We start from the raw sequence: 8,212 nt of genomic DNA on the forward strand, positions 1-8,212 counted from the left end.
CTCTGGTGGGTGGGCTCTGCAGCTGAACCTTAGGCACCTAATGCTTGTATCTCTGAAGACTGGTAGACACCACTATCCTCGGACCCCTTTAGGAGGTGGCTGGGTGGTGTGGATGGAGCCTCAGCCCTCAGTTCCTGCTGTGGGTCAGTGGGGGCTCTATTTAATAGGCAGAGAAGTATCAGACCTCCAAAACCTGCCTCTCCAATGCTCTGCTGAAACAAATGCAGTCAGACCTCTAACAGAATTGCCTTTGCATTATAATAGCCACCTGGTTCCATGTAGAGGTGAAAGCCAAAGACTGTGGATCTCTCATGCCTGGATGGAGCTGCTTCTGTCTGATCTTCCAGTTTAGGGAAGTCAGGAAAGGATTTTTCCTCTGATTGTTAATTGCTGCTTTTCCCAGGCCAGGAGAATGGGTTAGGAAAAAACCCCTCTGTCTGGCCCAAGGAATTTGGATGTTAATGAAGCCGACTGGGGCAGGGAGGGGAGGGATCAGATAGGAGAGAGGAGAGAGTAGCATGGTAGAATAGACAAAATCACTTATCTTGTATGGTGAGGGCTGTTTTATCTGAGATTCCAGAGGGGTGTGTAGCCTGTGTGTGCTGGTTGGGGTCTCGTGAGATTGCTCCAGGAGATAGGGCTGTGTCCTGTGCTTGCCTTTCAGGAATCCACCATCAGCCCCGCCGCACTTGCTCCAAAGCCCAGCACCAAGGGATTAGGGCTGGGGCACTCTTTCTGTGTGGCCTCTCATCCCCCTGTCACTCAGATTGGTTTGTAGCTTCTGTGCCCTGGCTGGGTCCCCATGGCGATTTCCCCTGGGGGTTAGAGGGGCGTCCCGTGCTTACTTTGTCTCAGGAAGCCACCATCAGCCCTGCCGCACTCACTCCAAAGCCCAGCACCAAGGGATCTGAGCTGGGGTGCTGCATACGCCAGGCTCCAGAACTAGTCGCTACTTCTGCGTGGTCTCTCATTCCCCTGTGAGTCAGGTTGGTGTGTAGCCTGTGTGTGCTGTCTGGGTCCCTGCTGAGGTTGTCCCAGGCAGTTAGGGCTGCATCCCATGCTTGCCTTGTCTCAGGAAGCCACCATTGGCCCCGTTGCACTATCACCAATGTGCCGCACCAAGGTCTCAGGACTGGGGCGTAGTGCGCCAGGCTCCGGAACCGGCTTTAGCATGGTCTCTCAATCCCCTGTCACTCAGGTTGATTCCTTAGTTCTGTGTTTGATGGTGAGGGTTTGTAGATTGTCATGTATGTAATCGATTCACTTGTTTTTTCAAGTCTTTATTGCAAGAGGGTTCAGCTTAAGCTTCTGCCTAGTCAGCCATCTTGGTCCTGCCACCTATTACTGCTTTTTATTATCAGTATCTTTATAAATCATGTCTTTGCCTTTGGGGGCTGGAAGCATTACATATAAACTTATGGATATATTTTAATACATACATACATGAAAATACACAAATAAAAATTTACTCCGATGATGAAGAAGAACTGGACGGCATTGGCATTTTGTCAGTTGTGGTAATAAGCCCTCTTGTAGAAGGTTCTGGATCATCTGGATTATGCCTGGGAAAGGAGACAGTGTTTCTATTCAGAAAATTAGTTAGAGTTGTCTATATGGTCCTTTTCTTTTTTTCTTCATATGTTTCATGGTAACAGTTCACTGCTTCCTGAATCTGCCTGTCAGTGTTAGCTAAGGGATCAGCATTTGGGTCCATGTTTTCAAGGAGCTGAAGTCCCTGATTTAAAAAAAAAGAGAGAAAGAAGTCCCTGATTTAGTTTAGAAAAAAACTCCAGCTAATCATTTCACTATAAATTTTTTTAAAATAATTTTTATTTTGCTTTAAGTGAAAGTTTACAAATCAAGTCAGTCTCTCACATATAAACTTATATACACCTTACTACATACTCTCATTTACTCTCTCCATAGTGAGTCAGCCCACTCCCTCCTTCCAGTCTCTCCTTTTGTGACCGTTTTGCCAGTTTCTAACCCTCTCTACCCTCCCATCTCCCCTCCAGACAGGAGATGCCAACACAGTCTCAAGTGTCCACCTGATACAAGTAGCTCACTCTTCATCAGTATCTCTCTCCAACCCATTGTCCATTCCCTTCCATGTCTGATGAGTTGTCTTCGGGAATGGGTCCTGTCCTGGGCCAACAGAAGGTTTGGGGACCATGACCGCCGGGATTCTTCTAGTCTCAGTCAGACCATTAAGTCTGATCTTTTTCTGAGAGTTTGGGGTCTGCATCCCACTGTTCTCCTGCTCCCTCAGGGGTTCTCTGTTGTGCTCCCTGTCAGGGCAGTCATTGGTTGTGGCCGGGCACCATCTAGTTCTTCTGGTCTCAGGATGGTGTAAGTCTCTAGTTCATGTGGCCCCTTCTGTCTCTTGGGCTCATAGTTATCATGTGACCTTGCTGTTCTTCATTCTCCGTTGATCCAGGTGAGTTGAGACCAATTGATGCATCTTAGATGGCCCCTGTTGGCATTTAAGACCCCAGACGCCACACTTCAAAGTGGGATGCAGAATGTTTTCTTAATAGAATTTATTTTGCCAATTGACCTAGAAGTCCCCTTAAGCCATAGTCCCCAAACCCTCACCCTTGCTCCGCTGACCTTCGAAGCATTCAGTTTATCCCAGAAACTTCTTTGCTTTTGGTCCAGTCCAGTTGAGCTGACCTTCCCTGTATTGAGTATTGTCCTTCCCTTTACCTAAAGTAGTTCTTATCTACTAACTAATCAGTAAATAACCCTCTCCCACCCTCCCTCCCTCCCCCCCCCCATAGCCACAAAAGAATGTGTTCTTCTGGGTTTATACTACTATAAAACAAGACTCTTGGTAAGCCTGAGGCCTATGCCAGTTGTGCAGGTTCCAGACTGAGAACCATTGCCCTGCTTAACTTCACTGCCCAGAGGATTTCACATATGGCCTGAATTCAAGGCCAGGCACAGAACCTCAGCACCTTCACATTGGAGTGTATGTTGCTTCAGAGGAGAGACCTCCATAGGTTACAAACAAGTTGTATGACTACTTTGTACCTGCTTGTTGTTAAATGTCTGTAAGAATTGAATCCACAGCTTTTTTTTTCATGTAACTAAAAACCTGTTATCAAGTTTTCTGAGATTGGGGACTCTCTCCTCTGCATTTCTCACATTTAGAAGCTGGTCCAGCTCCTAGTTACTATGCCACTTGGAAGCCAGAGTCTCACTTCCCTCAGGGGCCCTCCTGCCAGCCAGGCTCATCAGAGGAGAGCCATGCCCAGGTCAGCCCCGACATCTGCTATTGGCTTATCTGCTGTTGCACCCCAGCAGTCAGGTTTGGTGGCCCAGATGGCAACCCCTACTGCCCGTGTCATCGTGGGCTCTTCTGTCACTGGGCCATGCCATCACTGGAGGCTTCAGTGGAGTAAATAATGCTGAGCCCTCAAGGCCTGACATCACTTGCCAGGAGCCTCAGAGAGCCTAACCAGCATACCAGCAACAGCAGTTTGGCCCTTGCCGCTATGAGATGAAACAGTTTTTGGAGAGTGCCCAGAACCAGAGTGACCTCAAGCTTTGTGAGGGTTTCAGTGAGGTGTTGAAGCAGTGCAGATTTGCAAATGGATTAGTGTAATCAAGTTCAAATAGAAGAAATGGAAAATCTGCTTTCATGACCAGGTTAATGTGGCATAAAACTGTAGTTTTTAGAAAATAGGAACGAGAATCTAGTTGCCTAGCAGCATTGCGTTGGTGAGGCAACCTGCACCTGTATTTGGGGGAGAGGCAGGAAGTTTTCCTAGTCAGGTTTTACCACAATAATGCTATATAACAGAATCCCCCAAAATGTGAATGGTTTATGAAAACAAATATTAATATCTTCCTCACGTAACTCAAATTGGCCACTGAAGTTACTTCCAGCCCACTAGTTACCTTCAAGTCTATTTCACGTGTCCTTTTCATTTGTGATTGACCTTGAGAAGCAAGTCCTGCCTGGGGCCTGCTGTCCTCATGTGGAGTGCAGGTGGGGCACAACGGAGCTACCAGGAACCTGTAATGTCTTTTTAAAACTCTGCTTAGAAACGACACACTAAATAAAGTGGGGAAATATAACGTTCCCACAAGAGCAAGGCAGGAATAGTGAATATATGTTGAATAATAAAATCTTCCATAGGGGGGACTAGACCTAGCCAGCATATCAAACAGTTAATGCCATTCTAATACAGTTAATGATAACCCATTACATATTGTAGCTGATTATGTATCCTATTAGCTGGTGAGCCTGGGTGTAACCTTGCTTATATCATAAGTGTAGTATTATCTCTAGACTAAAGTATATTGCTCTTCTTTTGTTAGCATCATTTAAGATAAACACAAAAATGTTAGAAGGCTAGAGCAAAGGGATGGAGGTCAACCTATGCTGGCTTAAGAGTATGGATACCTACTAGCTATGATTGAGTTGAGGGGATAACAGAATCATGGAACATGTGCAGTTTAGGAATGGATATGCCAATAACAGTGTTTCTAATGACATTTAACATTGGGTTATTACACTAATGCTCTCCATAGGGCACACTGAGAACTGACCCAAGAGCAGGTCTCTGCCTTTTTAAAAATCACAGCCTCATTCCTTGAAGAAGAACAAACAGTGGCTACTCTAAAAGTCAGAACCTGGCACAGAGGCAAAACCCTTCCCTACTGACTGGGAAAGTTGCCCTCATCACTAAGACATATACATTGAGGAGTTAATTTTTGTTACTATTGAGAACTGAAGCTTTACAGGAAGCTCTACTGCCAACATGTAGTAGGCAGCATTTTAGAACCATGGCCAGGATAGCTTTAGCTAAAATATCAGAGTCTAAGAAAAACAAGATATTTATGCAAATCCAGATTTTAAATATTAAAAAAAAATTAGTACACACAAATTCCCAGTCTCCTGAGGCAGAATGATGAGAACTTGTACCAAACAGCATTGAACAGGAATTCCATTTTACAGAAAGAGAAATTGCAACTACTTTGCCATTATTTAAATGAGCTTAGTTCTTGAACCCCTGTTTCCTCCGGGGGTCGAAAATTTCTTTCCAATACAAGTCCTTTTTTTTTTTCTTTTTTTTGGTGTAAACTCATTCTGTATTTGGTATGTGATCAAGGAAGAAGAATCACACTCCAGGCTCTTCCCCGAGAATTGAGAAGAAGCATACCTTGGGAGAGAGGTGTCTGTGTCATGCCATGGTCCCATCAGCCAGCGCAGAAAAGGAGTTACCCAAATAGCTAAGAGCTGTATCACCAGGTTCACACATTTTGCTTCGAGATTGGCTGCCCTAGCAAGTTGAACTTTCCCTTAAACTCATCTCACTGTTACTGAAGAGCATAGGCTGAGGGAACAGAACAGGGAGAAAAAATCAGCTGATTATATTGAGGAGCTGGTAGCGTGAGGGGGGCGGAAAAAAGAGTTAAAAACAGGCTAAAAGGTCCAGAACCCACAGATTCATCTTTTTCTGTCTAAACAGCATAGGTACATGTCAGGCTATGGCTGCAGTTTCCATTTCCCTCACACTCTACTAAATATAGGAACAAAGACAAACGAGGATGGGGTTTAGTTGGCAGGCATCTGAGTCACTTCCCATTGCAGGACTAAGTGTTCTACTCTATTCCTACATTTGTAATGTGGTTTTTAGACTCCAGTGTCCTAAAAGGGTAGTAGAGGTGAGTGAGAAGGTAACCACTGGTGAGGTAGTTATCTAGATACAAGAGGCTTCAAGGAACCCACGGCACAGAAGGAAACTTATACTATTTTTTTTTTTTTTTTACTGTGTCAGCCCTTTACAAGGATCAGTACACAGGCACGTGGATGCTCATATTGTGTGTTAGATCCTGCTTTCTCTTCTGGTGTAGTGTTTATGGACAAACTCCCAACCCTGGCCCCAACTCTTAAAGTCTTTTGACTTTGGATTTTGTGAATGTTCTGACAGCCAAGAATCATCAAGCCAGTAACTGCTTTTTTTCCTTTTAAATGGGAACAGAAGAGGGTTCAGAGTGAGCACTGTCTGATTAACAAAGAGATCTGACACCCAAGTCACAAATTTTAAAATTTCTCAACTTCAAATGGCCCATCCCTGAGAACTATTGAAAATTTGTAAAGGGGATACTTTTTGTCTCTCATCACACCAGACCAGATGCTATGGCTATGAAGAGGGTCAAAGCACCTGACTCTTATGGTAATTTCCAGATCAGCTCTCCTGAAGAAGGGTGAGATGATTTTTTCCACTGGGCTCATTTGTAACCTATTCCTCAGGGATGTCAGAGCAGCCTGAGTCAATGAAGGGCCTTCCTGAAGGAAGAATGGCTAGGAGTCAGGGCTGTAGCCCAGAGAGTGCCTATCAGTAATACGGCACAAGGCTAAGTCTTACCTCATTTAAGGGTGGATGAGTGGAGGTAGGCACCATGGGCCGAACTTTTGTGAAGAGGGACACAGAGGACCAAACAGGGTTTCTCAGAGAATGGCATGTGAGACACTTTTGTAACCTCATAAATATGTAATACTAGCATTCCAGTGTCCAGGTCTTACTGGAGGTGCTTTTTTCTTTTAAATAGCTATCCTACAAATTAAAAGCCCTGTAATTTCAGTTTTCCCCGTATGCCCCATGTTCCAAATAAACTATCACTGAATTGAGGCTGAAATTTTCCTATAGTGATGTAACCTTCTCTCCAGCTTGAGGGTTGTTGTTGCTGTCAAGTCAGCTCCGACTCATGGCAACCAGATGTAGGTAATGTGATTATTATACTAACACACCAAGCAAGGTTTTTTTTACATTATAGGAGTCCCAGGGCGGCCGAAATAGTTAAGTGCTCTACTACTAGCCTAAGGGTTGGTGGCTGGAACCTACCCACGTCTGGCAATCTGGTTCTGAATCAACTCAATGGCAGCTAACAACAACAGCAACATTGCCTTCTGTTTTGTGTAGTCTTGAATCCTTATTCTTAAACCTGTATTTTCTATATCCAGTAATACCCAAGGTGTTTTTAATTTTGCTGTTATTTTTACTGTTTTCTCATGGTGGCAACTCTTTCTCATTCTAGAATTTCCCTAAAGAACCATTATCCCTTCGTACCCACATTTTTCTTAGCTGAAAAATTTCACTCAATGGATTTATGAACTGAAAATAAGTTTGTGCTTCCCTGGAAGGACTGTTATATCCTTAGCCTTGTGGTCTCTCACCAGAGCTTGTGAAACAGGGTGTTAAAATGACACTTTTCCTGCTTGAGACTTTACACTAGGCACCAAAGCTGAGAACACTAGGTGCCAAATAAGCACACTTTCTAAAACAAGATGCTAGACCATCTTTTCTAGGGTTGACATAATAAAAAAAGAAAATGAAAACAAAAAAAAAAAAGAGAAACTTCATGTCAGGTAATGAGAATAAGCCTCATTAACTTATCAGTTTATGAAATCGTTTTAACAATTCTTCTTTTACCGCTATTGTTTGCTTGTGACTTAGACTTATAGAACCTAATTTTAAAAGATACTTTTCCTTGAATCAATTATAAGAAGAAAGCTGATGCTGGAAGAAAGACTCGAAATCGTTTTCTTCCATTTCTAAGTGATATTAAAAATATTGCTTTAGAGCCCAAAAGAAATAACTAGTCTTAGATTCTTCATCACTAGACTCTCTCACACCTTTACAGCTTCATCAACAAAAGCAAACACAAAAACAAATGAGAGAGAGAAACTTCTTGGATCCAGTAAGCTAAGAATGATATTGTTTATTCAGGCTTGGGTGGTGTGCCCACCATTCCTCCAACATCAATCTCTGTGGCTCAGGAAGTACAGGACCGCTATACTTACCCCAGCTTGGGTTTAACACTTGAAATTGCCAAGTTTAATTCTAGGACATGGAAAAATCCGGCATATACTTTTTGATTTACAATAGAACTTTCAGCTCTAAATGTTTTAGAAGTGACCTATTGGCAACCCAGTTGGAGATCATATTTTTAGCTAGGTGTGGCCGTGTGATTAACTTTGCACATGGAATATGAACAGAAGGGTATATATCCCACTTGTGGGTCTTGGCCAGATAAATTTGAGCCTGCACTCCACTGGTCCCTCTTTTCCTTCCCATTCTTTGGATCCTAGATGTGGCAGCAGCTTTGACCTTGCAGATGAGTACAATGCATTAGTGGGTACAGAACAGCAACTGGAAAAGAGCCCGAATATCTTAATGGCCCGGGGCAGGAATGCTTC

At 43.6% G+C, this 8,212-nt stretch overlaps 1 pseudogene; it reads left to right on the top strand.

Annotated features, from left to right (window-relative positions):
* The first annotated feature begins 3,177 nt into the window (after nucleotides 1-3,177).
* Nucleotides 3,178-3,607, top strand: LOC126071568 (coiled-coil-helix-coiled-coil-helix domain-containing protein 2-like; annotated as a pseudogene).
* The last annotated feature ends 4,605 nt before the right edge of the window (nucleotides 3,608-8,212 follow it).

This window comes from Elephas maximus, chromosome 3, assembly GCF_024166365.1.
Source record: "Elephas maximus indicus isolate mEleMax1 chromosome 3, mEleMax1 primary haplotype, whole genome shotgun sequence".
Classification (NCBI taxonomy): domain Eukaryota; kingdom Metazoa; phylum Chordata; class Mammalia; order Proboscidea; family Elephantidae; genus Elephas; species Elephas maximus.